The 24,036-nt window shown below is 42.8% G+C and overlaps 1 protein-coding gene and 1 long non-coding RNA gene across 3 annotated transcripts in view; one reads left to right on the top strand and one right to left on the bottom strand.

Annotated features, from left to right (window-relative positions):
- LOC118238608 overlaps window positions 1-20,541 on the top strand; it is a 77,050-nt gene extending 56,509 nt beyond the window's left edge. For both annotated transcript variants that reach the window (XR_004769362.1, XR_004769364.1), the window contains 2 exons: window positions 9,961-10,142; window positions 20,282-20,541. This is a non-coding gene — a long non-coding RNA (uncharacterized LOC118238608). The remainder of the gene's footprint in view (window positions 1-9,960; window positions 10,143-20,281) is intronic.
- Cmah (cytidine monophospho-N-acetylneuraminic acid hydroxylase) overlaps window positions 1-24,036 on the bottom strand; it is a 99,487-nt gene that overhangs the window by 69,265 nt on the left and 6,186 nt on the right. The window contains exons 2-3 of the mRNA XM_027409341.2: window positions 16,730-16,846; window positions 16,398-16,498 (exon numbers count right to left, since the gene is read on the bottom strand). The gene's annotated coding sequence lies outside the window, so the exon portion shown is untranslated. The remainder of the gene's footprint in view (window positions 1-16,397; window positions 16,499-16,729; window positions 16,847-24,036) is intronic.

The raw sequence follows: 24,036 nt of genomic DNA, 5'->3' as shown, positions 1-24,036 counted from the left end.
TGGCAGAGGCTAGCAGTAGCAAGGAAAATGGGTAACAGAAGTTGGGCAGTGGGTACAATGTTATAGTTAGGTAAGATACATGTGTCCCAGTGTCCTATAGCACAGCAGGGTGACTTGTTAACAACAGCATGTACATTTCAAAGTAGTTAAAAGGTTTGAATGCAGCACCACAAAGGAATAATGAATATTGATGGATAAAGTAACTACACCAATTTGATCATGTTATATACATGTATAGAAATATCCCCCTGTACTCCATAAATATGTACCATGATTGTGTATCAAATGGTTAAAAATACAGTAACTAAAAAGTGAAAGAATTAGACTTCAGAGGAGAGTCAGAAAGAAATTCTACCAGAGGATGAAGAAAGACCCTTGTAGTTAGAAAAACAGCCCATACCAAGGGATGTGGGCAACACAAAGCTGAAGATGACCAGGAAATGACTCTCTTTTGATGCGCCCCTATAAGGTAAGAAGCTGATGTTGTCCTAAAGAGTGGATAAGAGAAAGAAAGAAAGAAAGAAGAGGGGGAATGGAGGGCAGGGAGAAGGGAGAGAAGCAGGGAGGCAGGGAGGCAGGGAAGGAGGGAAGAAGGGAGGCAGAGAGGGAGGCAGGGAGGGAGGCAGCAGACAGGCGAAACCTGATTTCTATCCACAGAGCCCACATCACAGTAGGAGAGAATCTACTTCACTAGGTTATCCCCCACCTTCACAAGTGCACTGCGACACATGCCCCAACCCCATCACTCACACACACAACAATAATAAATAAATAAAAACTAATGAATGAAAGGAGCCACCCCTTCGTTATTTTTGTTCAAAGATATCCTATGGCAAAATGACATGCAGTTCAAAAGACATCGCCCCACTACTAGAATCCCATTCAGTTATTAATAATAAGCTCCCTCTACCATTATACTGTAAGAATATGTCTCCAAGATGAGAACACTCAGGCTTGCATGTTCTCATTCAATTTGTTGGGTTCCTAGAGCAAAAGTGCTCATGGTCATGGGATCCTGGTAGAACTGAACGAAGAGATAATACTATTCTCTTCTTCTGAGTTTCTCTCAAGTTATTTATAGAATGATGGATTTCTTCTGCTACATAACCCACTCCCCCCCCCCCGTTTTTAATCCTCAGAATCTTTGTTTCTTCATTTATACTCAGACTTTGCCCCCTTTGGCAAGACATTGGGTTTGCCTATTTATACTAGTTCACCCAGTGCCACTTCCTCAGTCCGTTCCTAGTCACATGAGGTGAAGACACACAGGTGCAGAAACTAATGGGCTATTTTTAGTACCAGGCAAAATATGTACATTCACCAGATGGGACAGTGGCACCAGCAACCACTTAAGAATTTCAACACGGAGTTTAAAATTACAGTTACAGAACCATTCCTACAGACAACAGGACTCCTCAGTCCTATGTCCGCTGTGGCAGGTAAGGAAGATTGAGATGATGAACAGAAGGAAGGGAGGAGAGGGGAAGAAAAGGGTAGACAGGATGGAGGAAAGAGGGAAAATCTGTTACTTCTCACATAAGCTTTTTATCCCGGACCCTCATTCCCAGGTGGTTGTGGAATATTTGTACACTATGTGAAGCTGTGTTGCTGTGATCAATGCAATAAAAAGCTGAACTGCCAATAGGTAGGCAGTGGAGGATAGGCAGGATCTCTGGGGTGAGAAAGAGAGTCGCCAGCCAGATGTGGAGGAAGCAGGATGGGAAGTGTTGAGATGAGGTAATGAGCCACACAACAGAGTGTAGATTTTAAAAGATGGGTTAATCTAAGTGAATGAGAACTAGTTAGGAACAAGCCTAAACTAAGGCCGAACTTTGATAATTGATAAGTCTCTGTGTCGTTATTCATGAGCTGGTGGCCCAAAGAAAAGTCCAGCTAACCCAGGTCTACCAGAGAGCAGAAGAACATCCAGTAGAAATACCTGGTCAGTCTCTCCCATGCCACCCTCTACCTCTGTCAATTCTAGACAACCAAATCTTTTTTTCACCTGTATTCCACATTTAAAATTTGTTTTTACCATTTTTTATTAATTTTTTTCATTTATTTTACATACCAACCAGTTTCCCCTCCCTCCTCTCCTTCCATCCCACCTGGCCCCCCACCCCCGCCTCCCTTCTACCCCTTCTCCCATCCACTCCTTCTCCATCTCCACTCAGAAAGGTGCAGGCTCCCGTGGGAGTCAACAAAGCATGGCACATCAAGTTGAAGCAGAATCAAGTCCCTCCCCCTGCATCAAGGCTAGGTGAGGCAGCCCAGCATGAGGAATGGGTATCCCAAAACCAGCTCAAGCACCAGGGACAGGTCCTGATCTCACTGCTAGGAGCTCCACAAACAGACCAAGCTGCACAACTGTTTCACACATGCAGAAGGCCTAGGTTGGTTCCAGGCAGGTTCCCTAGCTGTTGGTTCAGAGTCTGTGAGCTCCCACCAGCTTAGGTCAGCTGTCTCTGTGGGTTCCCCATCATGACCTTGACCCCTCTGGTTTGTACAATCCTTCCCCTCTCTCTTCAATGGGACGTCTGGAGCTCAGCTCAGTGGTTGGACAGACAAATCTTTTGACTGCTCATTCCCTACTACTGTGCAATGAGGAAGAGATTTCTACTCACTGTTGGACACTGTGGTGTGTGCCATGTGTCCTTTGGTCAGAAGGAGTTATGTTCAGCAATGTCTCCTGTTCTGGATTTCCTTTCACAATCTGAGGATATGTGTTTCCCCTACATGAGCACATCTCTGCTCTAAGTTGGGATGGATTCTGTGAAGGGACCGGCTCCCCATTTCGGCAGCCATAATAGCTTGTCTGACCTTGTCTTAGTCACTAAGGTCAGATGCCTGCCCCTGTTGGCAGTCATAACAGCTGAACACATGCTTGTTTGACATTGTCCTAGTCACTAGAAAGTCAGATGCCTGCCTTGTGGCAAGGAGCCAATCAGAAGTTAGCTGGTGGCGCTATGCTTTACGGCTCTGGGTGTGCTTTACGGACAAGTGCACAGCAATGATGCGTGGAGCATAGCAACCACCCTGGGAGGGCCTATGGGCCATAACAACCAGTTGGCCAATCAACACAGGGCAAGCCCTCCAAGCCTAGAGGCACACCAATCCTGAGCCTGTGCATACCCCTAGACACTCCCCTTACGATGCCCTACAAGATCGATCAGCAGCCGGTTCCAGGTGTCTTTGCCAGCCATACGCCATGGCAGGTGGGTGAAAGACCCGAGCTAACATGGGGTTAGCTTGTTAAAAAAACAATAAAGCCTCATGCAGTTTGCATCAAGCTCTCGAATCTGCCTGGTGATTGGGGTGGCCACGGTTGTGGCCTGGGACCCCGGATACCTGAGTTTTTCCAGGGGTCTAACATCTGAACAAGATGCCTGAGTAGCTCCCATTTCTATACAGCTCCAATCTCATCCACCAGCTATGTTTGGAGCCTTCCCATCCACAGCCTCCAGTGGTCTCTGCTTTTCTTGCCAGCAAAAACAACTGTCCTTCTCAGTATGATATGCCTGAAGGGACCAGCTCCCCATTTCGGCAGCCATTACAGCTGAACACGTGCTTGTCTAACCTTGTCCTAGTCACTAGAAAGTCAGATGCCTGCCTCGTGGCAAGGAACCAATCAGAAGTTAGCTGGTGGCGCTATGCTTTACAGCTCTGGGTGTGCTTTACAGACAAGCGCACAGCAATGACGTGCAGAGCATAGCAACCACCCTGGGAGGGCCTATGGGCCATAACAACCAGTTAGCCAATCAACACAGGGCAAGCCCTCCAAGCCTAGAGGCACACCAATCCTGAGCCTGTGCGTAACCCTAGACACTCCCCTTACGCTTCCCTACAAGATCTCTATGCAGCCCCTTCGAGCTGTCTTTGCTAGCCATCTGCCATGGGGGGTGGGTGAAAGACCCGAGCTAACATGGGGTTAGCTTGTTTAAAAAACAAAACAAAACAAAAACAATAAAGCCTCATGCAGTTTGCAGCAAGTTTTTGAATCTGCCTGGTGATTGGGGTGACCTCGGTCCTGGGCTTGGATTCCGGAGGCCTGAGTTTTCCGGGGGTCTAACATGCCCAAAGGTGGGCCAAAGGAACTGGGGTTTCAATTCAGACGATTATTACACTGCAGCAGCTTCTCAGTGTGCACTAACTCATGTCTTCACTGAGCACTCATGAATATATGTCTATCAATTACAGTCATCTCCCAAACCCAGAAGGGATTTCTGGTGGCTACCAACATGCTTGGCTTTCATGTACCCTTTGAGCTTCCAGAGGGCCACATATTATATGGTCATCTCTTAGTATGACCCATCGCAGATTTCCATTTCCTTTTCATCTGGTCTATATACCTAGACCACTGATAGTTGTCTATGGGTCAGTAAAATCACAAACTTACAAGCTCTGCTGGCTAGATAGTCACTTTGATGTGTCCAGACTTTGAATCACCTAGGAGCATACCTTTGGACTTGTCTGTGAGAAGGTTTCTAAAGCAGTTTATTTGGAGAGGGAAGACAACCTGAATATGCCCCATGATGGATCCCAGGTTGATTAAAAAGAACCAAGGAGAAAGAGAGATGTGCCCTCTCATTCATAAGTCTCTGCTTCCTGACTTTGAAGAGAAAGTGGGTATTGAGCCTGGGATACATATTTGGTAGTGTTTTGTAGTTGAATGATGAAAATAGGGTGATGTTTGGCAATAAAGGGGTTTTAGGTGTTTCATACCCAGGGATCTACCTGAGAGGCTAGTAAGGGGAAAATGTGTGTCAGATTGTGTGGTTTGGAAAAGGAGGAGGGGGAAGAGCTGGTGAGCCTGGGGTCAAGCCAAGGAGGAGGAACTTAAGAAATAGAGGCTCCCACTTTGACTAAGAGGTCCCTTCCCAGCAAGGGGAAAGGACAGGCTGGTACCACTAGGAAGAAATGGGTAAAGGGAATACCCCTAGAGATACAGCTGAGTGATGGGGTTTGGTGAGGCTGGTAAGGCTGCCCCCCTACTCTGACACACAGAGGAACAAAAAAGAGAGGTGGGCCCCCAGTACTTCATCAGGATGATGGAAAGGAGATGAATCACCCTGATATTGTGATGGCTATCTGAGGCCCCCAGTTGGAGATGGTGGTGGTCAGGCCATGGGAGCTCAGACCCCCTCAGTTGTTCATGGCCAGACCAAGGAGCTCAGTTGAAGGGCAATCTGGGCTTGATATTCTCATGCAGTAACAGATACGGAGGCAGTCAATACCCAAATGTCTTTCTTGATGGCACCTTGGACATAGTCCTGGTGGTTTACAAGGACTCAAACAGGCCTGAGCCCAGTGACCCTCCTGACCACATTTGAAACAGGGACATGGAAGTTCTTGGGCTTTAGAAGATCAGGGAGCCTGGGCTTTTGCTTTGGCCATCTGAGAGGACTTAGCCATCATCAGGTATTTTTGGTTTGGAGTTTTTCATCTCTCCCCTGGAACACCTTGAAGGCCACAGTTAAGACTTCTGCCTGTGTATTCAGGGGTCCCCTCTCTAGACATTTAAGTTTGGCCCTAATATCAGGGAAACTTTGGGAGAAGAAGTAGGTCATAAGGAGTTGTTTTCTGTCTGGGGTCTTGAGATCCAGATAGGTATATTGTAAGAGGGCCTTTATGAGGTGGTCTAGGAATTGAGATGGATTTTTGTGTCTTTCCTGGATGACCCCTTGGACATTTGCATAATTTACTGCCTTAAGGGCAGTCTTTCAGATACCAGCCAGGAAGCAAGTTAAAAATTGATTCCTACCTAGGATGTCCCTGGGGGGTATTGTAATTCCATTTGGAGTCCTGGTTGAAGACTGACTCAATCGGGACTGGGTGGGTAGCCTATTGCTGAGGAGGGAGAAAGAGAAACCAGAGAGTCTAGAGAGGAAGAGAAGGGACTGTGTGTTGAGACCAATAAGGAGGAGGCTTGTTAGTGTGAATGTGGGGGACCAAATAATTCTGTTATGTTTAGCATAGCCTCAGGGTAATATGCCTCCTATTTGCATCTCTGTGGGCCTAAGCATCTGAATAGGCCTGCACCTGGGTGGAGGTGAGAGGTGTGTGAGTGACTAGGGAGGACAGGAGTGAGGGGTGAGGGACCAGAGGAGAGAGGAGAGCAAGGAGAGAAATGGTTCCCTCGTGGTGAGGAAAGGATGGTTAAGAAACAGCAGAAAAGATGGCTAATAAAGAAATGACTCTAGTTCTACAACATGGAACTGAGAACTCTCTAAAGGTGACAAGATGCCTGTGTTTAGTCTTTATAGCCCCTGGGTTGCTAGGAGTTTCAAGGTCCACACACCCCCATTCAGGCCGAACCTCATGGATTAAAGCTGAGACATCGTGGGACACAACATGTGAATATATAATGGAGAGATCATCCTGCTTGGGCTTCACAGCTAGGAATTGTTTCCTGCTTAGTTGGTTTATCCCAAAATGGCATCACACCACATGGTTCCTTTAAGATTACCCATGTATAGATTTTTGACTCTAAACCCCAGGGTTACAGACATTTCAGATTTTTAACCTTACTCTTTGTGTTTAAAAATCTTGAAGTAAAATTTCTACCTCAGCAAAAGTTTTAAGAGTTAGAAAAAAATCCAAAGAGTATGAGATGAGTAGCAATGGGAATAGTTTGTCCCTTTATTTTGTTTTCCTCTCCCTTCTCTGTCACATAGCAGGTGGTTCACCTGATATGGGACAAAGATTTTGAAGGAAGCATGCTTGGGTCTAGAGGAAGGGGAGCTATACCCCAACTCCAAAGGCAGCTTTTAATTGAAGTGGGAGAGCTTAAAAACAGAGCAGGCTAATGCCATTCATGCCTAAAAGACATAGTCAAATCCTTATAAAACTGAATCTAATACACGGACAACAAAGAAGGCTTAGAGATAGGAAATTTTTGAACCCTGGTCATAGATATAAGATGCTACAGGAAAGAGATAAGAGATGCACCGGCCAGGGAGGAGTGTGTGCCAGGTATGTGCATGCTGCAGGGGGGCAACTCCTTTGCTTTTTGCCCCTCCTGCTAGGTCTGGCTTCCCCAACAAACTTACAGATCTATCCACAGTAACTTAAAAAAACTAACAGGATGTTTCCTGTGTGTGTGTGTGTGTGTGTGTGTGTGTGTGTGTGTGTGTGTGTATGTATGTGTGTGTGTGTGTGTGAAGACCAGACAAAAAATAAATAGGGCTAGAGTGGAGAAAAGAGAAAGCTTGAACACAGGCAATGGGAATCCCTTTGCATTTCCACAATTGCTCACAGTCGTTGTAAAGGTCCTCAATAATATTATGATCTAGGGTGTTGTTACACAGACATTTGGATTGATTATCCAAGGGGTATTGGGACCACATTTGACTGCAAAGGCAAACAAGTTTCAGACCCTTCAGGTTGGGTGCCAGGTGTAGAGGCTGGAGATTTTCTAAAAGGCATCTCAAGGAGAAATGAGAGGGTAAGGAAGATACTATTCCCATGGATGACAGGAGGAAAATGTCACTGCAGCCTGTAGTTGTGGACATCCCCAGGACTTAGAGAGGGACAAACAAGGACCAGGCTCTTCAGAGGGTCATGACTACACTCAATGGGGATCAGAAGCTTAGTCTGGCTAAGCCAGAAGAGAGACTCAGAGCCTGGTACCAGGGCTTTCATAGAGGCCAGAAAACAAGGACAAAAACTGAGATCTAAGAAGGGGGTCTCATTCATGGGAAAGGGTCACAAATGAGGTTGCAAAAGACATGAGGGCCTTGAAAAGCTGTGGGATTATAGGCAGTTCCAGAGGTAAGATGAGAGAAGAAGGCAGGAAGAGGCACCATAGCCCATTTGGGCTTAAGGGAACTGCAGGATTGCATCTACAAGTATGGTGGAATAGGGTCAGGTGAAGAGAGCATTAAAGACCATGTCTGGGCGTACCTCTGCATCCAGAGGGGTGCTGGACACTCAACAGTCACTTCCTCAAACTCAGGGAAATGTTTACACAGATCAAAGGGGGAAATTACCCAGTTGACCTTGGTGGATGGAGTGCTGAGCCATCATTGACCCCCAAAGGTTAGTCTGTTGTGGGTGGACTGCAGATGAAGGATAGGGTTCCAGTGCAGTTCAGATCATGAGAGGGTGCACAGGCACCAGGACAGCCTATCTGAGTCACAGTAAGCATTGTAGCTTGGATGGAAAGGCATCCTGGCAGTCAGGAGCCAAAGAATACCACAATAGGATAGCAGCTTACAGGACCCCTCTAGGGAAATGTTTCCCCAAAGCAAGTGTAACAACTCTGCTACAGCAGAGAAGTTATTACAACTCTGATCTGCTCTGCTCCAGAGCAGTGTTACAGCTCTGTTGCGCTAGGGGAAATTTTATCCCAATGAAAGTGTGACAGTTCTGCTCCAGTCCTGCTCAGGTGAAAGTTTTAGCTGGGTTCCAATCCCCCAAAAGTGTCACACTGCACAATAAATCTCACTCAAGAGATTTATTGGGAGGGAAAAATCCACAGGAAGGGGGGGTATCATAACACAGAGTGTCTGGACTCTATATAGTGCTTCACTAACTTTAAATCTTTTTAAGTGCTAATGAGCAAAAACCAAGAGCTGCTGAGAGACATTGGATCGTGGGGAGAAAACTATCAAATTAAAGCAATCTTATGTATTTTAAGGATATCTTGACTTCAGAAAGGAAGTCAGAAAATGTGTTGCAATGGGGGAGAGGGTATGCCTTTGTTTCCATGAGAAACAAAAAGATATGGATTCCCTCAAAATCAATAAAGATCAGATTTCACTGGGGGAGACTTCCTGAAAATCTTGACTATAGACATGAAGACAAACAAACAAACAAACAAACAAACAAAACCAAGAGAAACCAAGGTGATATATATGCTGATCCATCTACATGGTAACAGCTCTGAGACTAGAAGAGACATGATGAATTTTGTTGGTTACAGAGTCCTCATGACAGTTTGGTTATGCAGTCCAAATGGACTTATAAAGTTAACAGATGTCTTTTTCCTTCTCAAAATAGAGCAGAAAATCATCTTTAACTGACTTGTGCACACTGCACATTTTATGATCATGCCAATGCAAATATGTATATCGCCTTTCAAAGTTTTATGTTTTCAGAACAAAAGGACCAGACAAACACCAATAAAGACATGACAAGTATCCTAGGTATTCCACCCTCATAGAATACCTCTGTTGCTGTTTCCTCAAAAATCTGCATCCAGGACAACTTCAAAGTGACTTTCTAAGATGGTCCAGCCTCAAAGACTACTCCAGCCAAATAAGCCTTGCACTTTCCCATCACACACAGAATGGATAATGACACAGACTTGACTATTATCCCAAGTTTCTCAGGGTCCCCTAAAAATCATTGCCTCCTGACAACAGGAAATAATTTTAGGAGTACAACATGCACATTCCCAAGAGATAGAATGGGTGGGTTTTTTGGTTGTTTGGAGGGGGTGTAGTTATGGATGTTTATCATCATTTAGGGAGTTAGTTGTTATTGGTCATGGTCAGGGAAAAAACTAAGCAAAGGAGGTTAGATTCAGGGATCTCTTTCTGAAAAGAAAAAAGGGGGATATGGGAATGATAGGATAAAAGGGTAGACTATTTAATTTACTTTTAACCAAAAAATCAGCTACTAGTCTTAACATTGGTATGGAGTTTTGTATATTGACACAAATTTAAGGTTGTTTTTGTTACATCATATGTAAGATATTATACCTATGCAACTAATTTAAAATAGTAATGTAAAGTTCTAATCTTTGAAAACTACTATTACAAACTGTTTAGGATAACTAAGATAATAATCAAACTTGTAGTAAGGATTTAGATATAGACAAAATAAGCTTTATTTAGTTTCATATATTTTAGGTAGATAGGTGATCTTTAAATACTTCAAAGAACTACAGAATATAGCATTTAAGGTGTTTTAATAACATAAGGCTTTTTATGACTGTGAGACATTTGTTCCTGGCAGAACCAATCTGCTTCAAACAAGATGATGGGCAGTGAAGAACCTCCATATGGAGTCTTCTTTTAATGTGACCAAGTCAGCCACTGGGCAAGAAACTGCCCTTGCCTTGACTGCTGACAGTACACTGTTCAAATTGGACAAGCAAGACACAAAGAAAGTCAACTGCCGAACTTTGCCAAGACAAGGTAGGTCAGTCCTTTAAAATTCCTGCTTCACAGAAAAGTCTGTCAGATATTCTAAGCCCCAAATGGATGTCCCAACATTGCAGAGGAATCTTGAGTGACTGTCCAGGCAGCCAACTGTCTATCATTTCTATAGTTTAGAAGTTGCTTGCTCTGTACTTCCTATTTACTCAGGTAATATTATATCCTTCTCAAGTCTCTGATGGAATTGAAGACTAGATATTTATAGTTTTACAGTTTTCCTTGTTACCAAATTCAGAAAAGAAACTTACAAAAAAGATGTAAAGTTTAAAAAGATTGAGAGACATAAAAGCTTAAGTTGCTTATCCAAGAAAATGCTTTAAAGTCTAGAAAGATATTTTTAGAATGGTGATACAAGTTGGCATAAAAAGCAGTTTAGGCACAAAACTTTGGACTCACCAAGATAGTATAGATAATAGAGTACTTTCTTCAAAGTTGCCAAATACAAATAGACTGGCCATTGTGAACGTAATTCTTACCTGATAAATGTTCTTATTGCACATACTTCATTGATATTAGAAAAAGAGCCTTTATTGGGCTAAAGAGGTAGATGTTGGGATAACCATTTTGTACACTGTGTGAAAATGTCTCTGTTTTACTTTACCTGCTCAAGGCACTTTTTGATTGGTTTAATAAAGAGCTCAACAGTCACTAGCTAGGCAGGGGAGGATAGGCAGAGATAGGAACTCTGAAAAACTCTGAAAAGGAATCTGAGGTGGGAAATTTGGCAGCCAGATGCAAAGGAAGTCTGACATACAGTACTGAGGAGAAGTAATGAGTCATGTGGCAGAATGTAGATTAATATAAATGGGTTAATTGAAGTTTTAAGAACTAGTTGTGGAAAAGCCTAAGCTAAGGCCAAATTTTCATAATTAATAAAATGTCTCTGTGTCATTATTCGGGAGCTGGCAGTCAAAAGAAAGTGCCATTGTACCCTTTCCAATCCTTTTTCATCACTCCAGGACAAACTCTTGCTCCATCACATGGAAGTTTGCTTTCTGTTGCTGTGATAAACACTTTGACCGAGAGCAACTTAGGGGTAAAGGAGTTTATTTCTGCTTACAGAGTTGTCCTTCACTCAGGGCAGTCAGCTGAACTCAAAGTAGGAATCTGGAGATAAGAGTTAATGCAGAGGCCATGGAGAGGTGCTGCTTAGCGGCTTGCTTGCTCAGCTTGCTTTCTTATAAAACCCAGGACCACCTGCCCAGGAATGGTACTAGCCATGTTGAGATGGGCACACTCTCATTCATCATTAATCAATAAATGCCCCAAAGCCTTGTCCACAGACCAATCTGATGAAGGCATTTTCTCAATTCGTATTCCCTCCCCCCAAATAATCTTGACTTATTTCAAGTTGCCAAAAATAAATAAATAAATAAATAAATAAAGAAAGAAAGAAAGAAAAAGTAAAAACAAATATCTAACACACATTTTTTTTCTAAAAGGCCTGGCAGCACCTATCCATAATCTCAGTATTCAGGAGTCAGAGATAGGAAATTGTGAGTTCAAGGCCAGCCTGAGACACTGTACACAATTTTTATAATAATAATAGTAGTAGTAGCAGTAGTAAAAATTCCTGTTAGTGGTAGAAAATACATTTTTGCTTAGAGAAATTAAAGAGGAAATACATTTTTTGTGGTACTAGATGCTGAACTAAGGACTTTGTGCATGCTAGGCAAGTGCTCTGCCACCCCTATTTTGTACATTTAATGCTGAGACAGAAACTAAGGAAATTGCCCCAGCTGTCCCGGAGATAGTGATTAATTCCCTTTGTGCAGCTGCCTGAGTATCTGGGATTAAAGGATTGCAACACCATACCCAACTAGAGAAAGGAAATATTTCTATGACATCCATATGATAAAACAAGATTTTATCCTCATGTAAAGTTACTAAAATGGATAGGACAGAACTACAAGATTGAGCAAATTTAAGGAGGACCATAAAGGATGCTAATTAGAGGGCCCCAAGAAGCTGCTTTGTGTCTCAGAGTGTTCTAGTATCTACAGAAGACCACCAGATGCTGCTGTGGATTTCGATACCAACCTTTCTTGACTGGTAGAAATTCTCTTTACTGTTTCCAGCAACAAAAGGGTGGTAAAGAGGATTCTGAAAAAAAAAAAAAAAAAAAAAAAAACGGGACAGCAAACGGTCTTGCTGAAAGTCACCCTGTAGTCCCCTTCAGGGAATTTAGTAGGAAGAAGCCACTTCAAGAATGACTTCTTAAGTTCATCATACCATATAAAGGGGACACAAAATTCAAAAGACATTCTCTTTCTCTCTCTATCTCTCTCTCCCTCTCTCTCTCTCTCTCTCTCTCTCTCTCTCTCTGTGTGTGTTGTGTGTGTGTGTAAAGTAGAAAGGGGATCATGAGAGGGAAGGAAAGATCTCAAGGAAGGGAGAAAGAGGAGTCATAAGTTCAACTTTGCTCTTAGCTTCTTAGACTCTATAAAAAGGGCAGCATATATTTGGATATGCTAATAAATACATGATTTAAAAGCTTAAGAGAGACTCTGGGGAGAAGGAAGGTAACCATCTGGAGGAAAAAGTGGGTCCCAGGGTGGGGACAGTGTGTCAAGAAAGCAAATGAGCACAAACTATATGTATGAAAATGCCAGAAGGAAACCCATTACTTTGCATGCCAAATTTTTTAAAGACTCAAGAGAATCTAATAATATCAAGCCCTATAAACAGGAACTCATATGAAAACAAGAGTAAAACAATAAGTAGTGCCAAGCAGCCTATTGGTCTGTTCAGTCTTCTGCTTCTGTTCTTTGTAGTTAGAGCCTAAAATCACATTTGTATCAGATTGTATCAGAAGACACTGAAATAAATTGCCCCTTTGCTTTATTCTCTCTGTTGGTCTGTTTGCCTGTGTTGCAACACAGTCAGAAGAATGATATGTGGAGAACAATGGAGAACTTGGAGAACTATGACACAGGTTCCAGGAAAAAGAGTCAGAAGGTCTTTTTCCTCAGATACCTTTTGTTCCCTGTGTTGTTCTTAGATGTGATTTTTGTGCTTCCCTGTGACAAATATATGCATTCAATTTATAAGACATGTCCGTTCTTGTTGGTTGTCAGAACATGGCCATAGAACCCAATCTGGTTCTTGTACCCTGAGTCTGAATTGGGCCTTCTGCCTTGCTTTAGTGCTTCCCCAGATATAATTTCTAGTACATGCCAGGCAATTGGTCTGTCTTTAGAAAGTTGAGGGAAAGGGCTGCTCTGTTAATATTTAGTAGGTGTTTACTGGTGTTCATTAGCATGTTTTTTTCTGATCATGGTTTTCTGAACTCAAGCAGCCCTCCTTGGATCACTGCTTTCTTTGATATATTTGTGTATAAAAGTACACTGAAACTGAGGTAAGGTTGTCTACAGCACTAGACTGTAGTCTGCCCCATTCTTTCGGAGAAGATCTGCACAGGTTGATAAAAGTTGACAGCCTAACTATATGGTGGATTGAATTCCCCAGGACATTAAGTATACATTTTCTTGGTTGTTTAGAATAGGAATTTGATGTACTTTAAACTACTGTGCAAAAACAATTATAAAAGAAACTCAGGCTATGGAATCAGTTGTGGTATTCAGATTTATCTCACTTTAGCAGCAGAATATTACTCTATGGAGGACAACACAGAGTCTATCTACTCAGAAGTAGTCTAGGAAGATTAATCTCCATGCCCTTAATCTCTCAAGAATGAGGAGGGGGGCCTGGAGAGGTGGGCTAGTAGTTAAGAGAGCTTACTCCACAATCATAAGGACTAGAGTTCAGATCCTAGTACCCATATAACAAACTGAACATCCCACATATGCTAGTAGTTAACATCAGATATGAGTGTGGGAAAGATAGGAAGGTTGCTGGGACTTGCTGACTTCCAGCCATGCCAAGAAGACAGGAGCCCTAGATTTAAGGAGAGATCCTGCCTCAGAGGAATAGTCTAAGAACACAGAGGAAGATACCTGATGCCTTCTTCTGGCCTTTGAGAGTGTACATACCTGCACACCTTACATACAGACACACATAGAAAAAAACAGGATAGGATAGGATAGGTGATAGATAGGTAGATAGATAGATACACTTACATACATGGCTTAATGAATAGATAAATAGACGATCGATAGAAGGAAAGAAAGAAAGAAACTTCACAGCTTCTGTGTTTCCTTCTGATCTCTCCCAGCCATTTTGTTTGTCCACCTCTTTCTCCACAGACTAGATGTTGAAGTCCTGACTCCTCTTCCTCCAGTAGGCGATAGAAATCTGAGTCCCATTTCCACAAACTACAAAGTACACAATAGTACTCAAATCTTCCCCTGCCTTTCTGTCTTAGAGCTAGCCATAATGACATTTGTAAGCCAGGTGGTGGTGGTGCACACCTTTAATCCTAGCACTCAAGAGGAAGAGGCAGGTGAATCTCTGAGTTAGAGGCCAGTCTGGTCTACAGAGTGAGTTCCAGGACAATCAGGGCAACACGGAGAAACCCTGTCTTTAGAAAGCCAAAAAAAAAAAAAAAAAAAAAAAAAAAAAAAAAAAAGACTTTTGTTGACTTGCCTTGTCTGAGAGTAGACCCTAAGATCTATATTTCACAAATAGGTTTTCTGGTTTTTCCCACTCAGTTTATTATCTAATTGGATAATATCTAATTTTTTTTGCTCAAACACATTTAGACATTGATGTCCACGTTTTAGTTGCACTTATACCATGAAGTCTCCATGAAAAGTCTATCACTTCCCCCATCTGATTTTATTTTATTTCTCATTGTAGTGTGTGTGTGTGTGTGTGTGTGTGTGTGTGTGTGTGTGTGTGTGTGTGTGCAAACACATTTCCTGGCACACATGTGGAGGTGAGAGAACTTTCAACACTCATCTCTTCCACCATGTAGATCAAACTCGGGTCACCAGGCTAGGCAGCAAACACCTTACCTGCCGAGCTATACAGTACCTGTCCCTTCCGTTCATTTTAATCTAGTCTTGCTTGTAGTGACTTCTAGTCTTCATTCATTTCCTCAAAGCACAGCCCTCTGCCTGGAATATTCTCTGATTCCTTTGTATATATTTAGCTCCCTTACCTCCCAACCCCAAGCCCATCAATCATCAAGAAAGACTTCCCAGAGAAGATGAAATCCATGACAGGTATGGCACTCTCACAACACCATGACTTTTCCTTAGTGTGATATATCAAAAGTCATCATTTCAGGGTTTGTTTTGTTTGAGACAGCGTTTCTCTGTGTAGCTTTGGAGCCTGTCCTGGAACTTGCTTTGTAGACAAGGCTGGCCTTGAACTAAAAGAGATTGGCCTGCCTCTACCTACTGAGTTCTGGGATTAAAGGCATGCACCATCACCACCTGGCTTTCGTTTTTAACTATGATGTTTACTAATTTCTCCATTCTCTAGAAAACTGTCAGCCATATGTATGCATGTGTTTGCATGATACCTCCCCAACCTGACTCACAAAAGAATTTTGATAAACATTGTTTGAAAGAATTGATGACCATTTCCCCTAATAGCCCACAGAGGTGATTTCCACAAAACCTTCTCAGGAACCTTCACTTTAAACCCAATGCCATTCCTCAGGTATCTTCACAACAGTTGCATGCTTATTTCAATAACTAAAACTTAACAAAATGTTACATTTGACTTTCTAGAATTCAAGGGTTTAACTGAGAGTACCCCAAATGCTGGCTAGGGAGTGGTCTACAGAACCATTTCTATTGTGTTTGATAGTCCCCAACAGAAACAGAAGGCAGGTGGCATGTTGTTCTGACAAACCTTGTGAAGCATTCAACATTTTATTGACAGGTGTTTTGAGACTGATTGCATTCTGTTGTTTGACTTGAGAACAGGAATCTCAAAACAGCATCCAAAGCTGTCCAAGAACCCCCCCCCCCGTCATCCTACCCTCTTTGGATCCATGAATTCAATTTACCTCCTAGGCCAGTACACCCTCAGCGCGAGACCGTGAGTTCTCTAAGCCCTGAAACCCTTGTTGTTCAGTATCTCTCTTGGCTGTGACACTTATTGAGCTCCTGAGCAAACCACAGAGTATTAATATGACAGTAGAAGTAAGAGTCTGGAGCCATGAAGATCAGATGCGGCTGACTGAAAGTAAGAGAAGTCCCCAGAGAAAGACGGGTAAGAGTGGACAGTGGAGAGTACTGCATTACAGAGAGCAGGCACTGGAAGACAGAGTAGCAAGAGCAAGCAAGGTGTGGGCACCGGACAGGTTCTTTGTGCAAGTACCTCAGCTGCCTAGCGGCTGTTCCTCAGGTAGACACTGCTGTATCTTCAGAGATAATTGCAGTGTCATCAACTCTGCCACCAAGAACTTGCAGTTCTTCTACCTAGAAAAAATGTAAACCCTTAAACTTGATGTGGTAATATGCACCGGGAATCCCAGAACTGGGAAAATGGAGGCAGGAAGATCAGGAGTTCAAGACACTTGACTGCTTAGGGGGTTTGAGGCCAGCTTAGGCTACAAGACAACACATCTCAATAAACAACTGCCTATTATATAGATTGAGATAGATAGACATAGATACCCTTATTTGAATAGAATAAACTAGAAATCGTACCTTTACTCCCTTCTGAGTTGAAAAGTGTCACAGCATCAGAGCAGCTGCTCAAGGAATATCAGAAGTCCAGGCCCAGATTTTCTTTTAAATGATGTCTTCAACCAGCAGGGATGCAGCCTGGAAATTTTAATTTGCTTGATTAGAAATTTGCTTTGATTTTCTTGTGGCCGGGAAGCCTTTCCAAAAGCAATTACCGGAGTACAGGAGGGAAGTATTCAGTTCCTTTGGAGACACAGAGGGTGAGCAGGCTGTTGTGGCTATTCATCTTTGTATGTCTGCCAACTACACTGCTCCTCTCCAAGCTCCACCAATTAGACACAAACAAGGGGGTTAGGAACTTTAGATAAACTGAATTATCTGCCAGGTCAGAGCTAGGGTGTGTGTCTGCATGCATGAGTGCATGAGTGCGTGTGTGTGTGTGTGTGTGTGTGTGTGTGTGTGTGTGTGTGTGTGTGTGTGTGTGTGTGTTTTACAGATACGCAAATGTGGTCTAACAGAAGAAAAGCCTAAGAATAACTTTATCTACCCCCTGACTAGTATACTTTTCCGAAGTAAGTCAGTCTACCATAAACAATTTGGTTGTATCAGGAAAAACATTGATGCCTGCTTTATACTGAACAAGGATCAGCATGTCTGGGGCATAGAATTTAGTTCTAGGCTTAATGCCTTCTGATCCCCTTGATGCTTGATTAATATATGTCTGTCTTGCTAGTCCCAAGGGCTTAGAGTCCAAGCCTAGATCTCACCAGTCTACTTCCCCCTTTTGAGAAATTCCCCTATTTCAGTTCTTGAAAAGGTGGTTTTCTATAGTTATCTCAACAAGTATAACAGTGTCAAGAAATATCTAGTACCCTGCCTCCTATTCTGACTTTTAAAATTTCACTCTCATTGAAATCAACTAGCCAAGCAATGGTGGCTTGTGTCTGTAATTCTAGTACTTTGGAGGCTGTTGTAGGAGAATTACCATGACTTGAAGCCAACCTGGGCTACACTGAGTTCTAGGCCATCCTGGGCTATAGAGTAAAACCTTGTCTCAATAAACAAATTAGTTAATAAGTTAAAACCAAAACAGAACAATGGCCAGGGAGATGGCTCATTCAGCAAAAGCATTTGCTCTGCAAGCCTGGCAAACTGAGTTCAAATCCCACGACTTACATGAAAAGCTTCATGCTATAGTTCATCACTCATGTGAGATAGAAGGTAGAGATAGGGAAGTGTCCTTGGATCTCTTGGGCCACCCACCATGCTCTGGAGCATTAGGTGAAGCAACAGAAACAAAGAGGGATCCTGTCTTGACAAGGTGGATGGGGAGAACCAATTCTCCAAAGTTGCACTCTGACCTTCACATGTGCTCCACAGCACAGCATTCCCCATACCCACAGTGCACCACGCCTGTCATTCTAGCACACAGTAGGCTAATGCAAGAGGATAACCAGGTAGCTTGACTACAAAGTGAGATCCTGTCTTGGGACAACAGCAACAAAGAAATCATTAATACTCCATTCCTAAGTTTTCTTTCTCCTGACTCCTGGGAACCTCCAAACTTTCATTTAAAAAACAAAAAGGCTAATATTGAATTCTCCAGATATTTTATTTATGTGCATCTTGACTCTCTAATGACATTATACGTTTCTGATTGGACTGCAAACTTGTAGTTAGATTATGAGTCTTGCTTTCTAATTAGATTGGCCCTATAATTAGGTTATTGGCCCTGTAAATACAGCTTTGCTCCTGCGTTTACCACGGTGCTTAAAATGGCATATAGGAAATAACCTGATAGCAAGCTTCTGGCAAAAATAAAAAGGGAGTTTTAACTGCATCTCTAGCTACAGAAATGCCCATCCGGATGAAAGACAGAAGGCAATTTAACCTTAGAATTCTTATGGGCACTGCCTGGCCCCTAATGTTTCCATTTCTTCTCTCAGTCAAGGTCTTTAAAATTCTTGCTTCTGCTTTTCTATTCAGTGTCATGTGACTATTTTTATGTCCATTTTAGTTTTTTGAGTCAAAGTCTCACTCTTGTAGACGAAGGCAACCTCAAACTCATGAAACTGCTTCAGTTTCAGATTTTCCAGTGCTGAGATATCAGCTATAAGCCATCACATGACATTTTATCTTTTTCCCTTTTTTTTATTAGAAAGAAAATTATTTTACGTATCAATCCCAGGTCCCTCTCCCTCTCCTCCTCCCCTGCCCCCCTCCAATTAACGCCCTACCCATCCCATACCCTTTCTGCTCCTCAGGGAGGGTGAGGCCTTCCATGGGGGGGGGGTCTTCGAAGTCTGTCAGATTCATCAGGATAGGGCCTAGGCCAACCCCCTTGTGTCTAGACTCAGGGAGTATCCCTCCATGTGGGATGGGCTCCCAAAGTCCATTCCTATGCTAGGGATAAGTACTGATCCACTACAAGAGGCCCCATAGATTTCCAAGGTCTCCTCACTGATACCCACATTCAAGGGGTCTGGATCAGTCCCATGCTGGTTTCCCAGCTATCAGTCTGGGGCCCAAGAGCTGTCCCTTGTTCAGGTCAGCTGTTTCTGTGGGTTTCACCAGCATGGTCTGGACCCCTTTGCTCATCAGTCCTCCTTCTCTGCATCTGGATTTCAGTTCAGTTCAGTGTTTAACTGTGGGTGTCTGCTTCTACTTCCACCAGCTGCTGGATGAAGACTGTTGGATGGCATGTAAGTTAGTCATAAATCTCATTATCAGGGGAGTACATTTAAGGTAGCCTCTCCTCTGTTGCTTAGATTATTAGTTGGTGTCATCTTTGTAACTCTCCAGACATTTTCCTAGTGTCTGAATTCTCTTTGAACTTATAATGTCTCCCTCTATTATATTATCTCTTATCTTGCTCTCTTCTGTTCTTTCCCCCAACTCAACCTCCCTGTCCCATCATGTCTTCCTCACCCCTCCTCTTCTCCCCTTCACATTCTCCTAGTTCCCGCTCCCCTCCCCCCATACTCCCTATTTGCTCAGGAGATCTTGTCCTATTTCCCTTCTCCAGGGGACCATGTATGTCTCTCTTAGGGTCCTCCTTGTTTACCAGCCTCTCTGGCAGTTGGGCTGCAGGCTGGCAATCCTTTACTCTATGTCTAAAATCCACATATGAGTGAGTACATACAATTCTTGTCTTTTTGTGACTGGGTTACCTCACTCAGAATGGTTTCTTATGACATTTTAAAAACAACCACTTAAATTCCTTTTAGAAAGGCACTCTAATCGCGTGTGCGTGCTTTTCTTCTTTTTTGGTTTTGTTTTTGTTTTTATAGAGCTGCACATCCATGCAGCTATCTCCCACATGGAAAGATGGAGCAGTGGGGTTGGAGAAATGGCTCAGCAGTTTAGAGTTCTTCCCCCTCCGGCAAAGCACCTGAGTTTGATTTCCAGCCTCCCCCCTACTTCCCCCGTGTTAGGTGACTCATAACTCCAGCTGCATTGAGTCCATTGTGCTCTTCTGACCGACACTGTCACTTGCCCATGTGTGGCTAATGCACACAGAGACATGTATACCCATATACATGCAAATTTTAAAAATAAATCTTTTTTCTTTAGGTTACAGAGAACTTCTAGGAGTCAGTACACCCCTCCTGGTCAGCTCTCATCCAGAGATTGATCACTACAGGCAGTGATGCCTGCTCTACACAACTCTCATCACTCAGTTGCATACTCTCCTGTTTGGCCTTCTCTCCTAGCATCATGACAATGGTGTTCAACAAAACTGTTATGCAGAGCAGTGATTTATTCTCTTCATTGTTGGATAGCATTATGTTTTATAAATAAAAACATTTTGTTTATCTACTCATCTACTGTTAGATATTTGGGGCTATTCCTTGCTTTTGACTACTATTGTTGGATAATACCCTCTTTATACATAATGTTGGGTGGGCAGAAGTACCCATATACATTGGAATATGCCCAAGAGTAGAATCCCTGACCAAACAGCAGTTGTACCGTAAGCTTTCATAGGTGTTTTCAACCCATTTTCCACACCTAGCAACAAGTGAAAGAGATTCCTGCTGCAGTACCCCTGGCTTTGGGTACCTACCATTTGAGTTACCTGAATGTTAAGGAACAGCTGACTCCATTTTTCCTTTACTCAAATTTGATTTATTTCTCTATTGTTCCCTATGGTGTTTTCTTTAATCATGCCCCAAACTGAAGGTTAAACTATAGGTCAGCTTGGTTTTAGACTTATTCTTCCTCTATTATCTTGTGATGTGTGCATCATAAATTGTTCCCAGTATGGCTGACCATAAACCCACCACATGTGCTTTTCTCATAATCTTAAAAAATAACTCACAGCGAGACCACTTTCTTTGAGATGTAGGACTCTCAGCTACTTCTCCAGCACTGTGTCTGCCTGCCTGATGGCAATGGACTAACCCTCTGAAAATACAATTAGGATCACACTTGCCTGAATACCCCTGTTAGAGACTTAATGCCGCTCTTTGGGATCTCCTGGCCTGGGGAATGCTGGCAGGTCAACTTGCCCCCAGCAGTCCAAGGAATCCAGAGTCTGCTGACATTGTAGTGCTAGTCCCACCTCCACCCACCAGGAGAGGGAGTGTCTCAGACCCACCTGCATGCATCATAAAACCCATCAGAGTGTGGGACCTGCTTGCACCCACCAGAAGGGAACCTTGGACCCCTACCCACCAGGAGAGGAAGAGACCCCACCTGCACCCAGAAGAAGGGATGGGAAGTTGACAATATAAAAACACACTCAACAACAGAAAAACCAATATGATGTCACCAGAGTCCAGGAACACTACACCAGCAAGACCTGAACATCCCAACGCAGATGAAGCAGAAGAGAATGACCTTAAAAACAACTTCATGAAAATGATAGCGGCCCTCAAAGAGGATATGAGAAAATCCCTTAAGGAAATGGAAGAAAAACAAACCAAAAATGCAAGACATCAGTAAATCACTTAAAGAAAGCAAGGAAAGCCAAGAAAAAACAATCAAACAGATGAAGAAAACAATCTAAACAGTTCAAGACCTGAAAACTGAAATAGAGACATTAAAGAAAACACAAACTGAGGGAATGCTGGAAATAGAAAAGCTGGGTAAATGATCAGGAACTACAGATGCAAACATAACCAACAGAATACAAAAGATGGAAGAGAGAATCTCAATTGTTGAAGATACACTAGGAGAAATAGATTCATCAACCAAAGAAAATCTTAAGTCCAAGAAATCCCTAACACAAAGTATCCAGGAAATATGGGACACTGTGAAAAGGCCAAACCTCAGAATAATAGGTAGAGAAGAAGGTGAATAAACCCAACTCAAAGATGCAGAAAACATATTCAATAAAATCATAGAAGAAAACTTTCCCAATCTAAAGAAAGACAGGCTAATGAAAGTACAAGAAGCTTATAGAACACCAAATAGAGTGGACCACCAAAAAAGTCCTCTCACCACATAATAATCAAAACAACAAACATACAGAATAAAGAAGGAATATTAAGAGCAGCCAAATATACCCAAAAGAAGCACATTCATACAACAAGGACATCTGTTCAATGATGTTCATAACAGCATTATTTGTAATAGCCAGAACCTGGAAGCAACCTAGATCCCCTCAACTGAAGAATGAATGGAGAAAATGTGGGACATTTACACAATGGAGTACTACTCAGTGGAGGGGGGGGGGCGGGCGGGCAATGGAATCTTGAAATTTGCAGGCAAATGGATGGAACTAGAAGAAACCATCCTGAGTGAGGTAACCCAGTCACAAAAAAGACAAACAGGGTATGCACTCATTCATATATGGATTATACACATAGAGAAAAGGATTACCAGCCTACAATCCACACTGCCAGAGAAGCTAGTACACAAGGAGGACTCTAAGAGACACATACATGGTTCTCCGGAGAAGGGAAAAGGGACAAGATCTCCTGAGCAAATTGGGAACATGGGGGGAGGGGAGAGGGAGCTAGGAGAATGTGAAGGGGAGAAGAGGAGGGGTGAGGAGGACATGAGGGAGCAGGAAGATCTAGTCAGAAGAAGAATAGAGGAGAGCAATAGAAGAGATATCATAATAGAGGGAGACATTATAGGTTTAAGGAGAAATTAGGCACTAGGGAAATGTCTGGAGATCTACAAAATGACACCAACTAACAATTTAAGCAGCAGACGAGAAGCTACCTTAAATGCACTCCCCTGATAATGAGATTTATGACTAACTTATATACCATCATCCAGCAGCTGGATGGAAGTAGAAGCAGACACCCACAGCTAAACACTGAACTGAACTGAAATCCAGTTTCAGAGAAGGAGGCGTGAAACCCACAGAAACAGCTGTCCTGAACAAGGGAAAACTCTTGGTCCCAGACTGATATCTGGGAAATCAGCATTAGACTGATCCAAACCTCATGAATGTAGGTGTCAGTGAGGAGACTTTGGAAATCTATGGGGCCACTTATCCCTAGCATAGGAATGGACTTTAGGAGCCCATCCCACATGGAGGGATTCTCCTTGAGACTAGACACATGGGGGTGGGGGGGCTAGGCCCTATCCCAAAGGATATGACAGACTCTGAAGATACCCTATGGAAGGCCTTACCCTCCTTGGGGAGCAGAAAGCATACGGGGTAGGTAGGGTGTTAGTGAGGTGGGGCAGGGGAGAAGGGGAAAGAGAGGGAACTGGGATTGACCTGTAAAACAATCTTATTTCTAATTCAAATAAAAATGAAGGGGAAAAAAGAGCAGCCAAGGAAAAAGTTCAATAACATATAAAGACAAACCTATCAGAATTACACCTGACTTCTCCATGGAAACTCTGAAAGCCAGAAGTACCTGGATAGATATACTACAAACAGTAAGAGACCACGGATGCCAGCCCAGACTACTATACCCAGCAAAGCTTTTAATCACTATAGATGGAGAAAACAAGATATTCCATGACAAAACAAGATTAAAACAATACATATCCACTAATCCAGCCTTACAGAAAATTCTGGAAGGAAAACTCCAACCTAAGGAAGTTAACTACACACAAAAACATTGGAAATAGATAATCCCACTTTACGGAAAGCCAAGAGAAAAAGTGGGGTAAACCCCCACACAATGCCACCAATAACAACAAATCCAAAACAAACAAGAATTAACACTCAATGATCCTTAATTTCTCTCAATATTAATGGTCTTAACTTGCCTATAAAAAGACACAGGCTAAAAGAACGGATACAAAGACAGAATCCATCCTTCTGCTGCATACAAGAAACACACCTCAACTTCAAAGACAGATGTTACTCATAGAAAAGGGTTGGGATAAGATTTTTCCAATCAAATGGACCAAAG

Source organism: Cricetulus griseus, chromosome 3 (assembly GCF_003668045.3).
Source record: "Cricetulus griseus strain 17A/GY chromosome 3, alternate assembly CriGri-PICRH-1.0, whole genome shotgun sequence".
Taxonomy (NCBI): domain Eukaryota; kingdom Metazoa; phylum Chordata; class Mammalia; order Rodentia; family Cricetidae; genus Cricetulus; species Cricetulus griseus.
The sequence above is the reverse complement of the archived record's forward strand: the minus strand, read 5'-3'. Positions and strand labels throughout refer to the sequence as shown.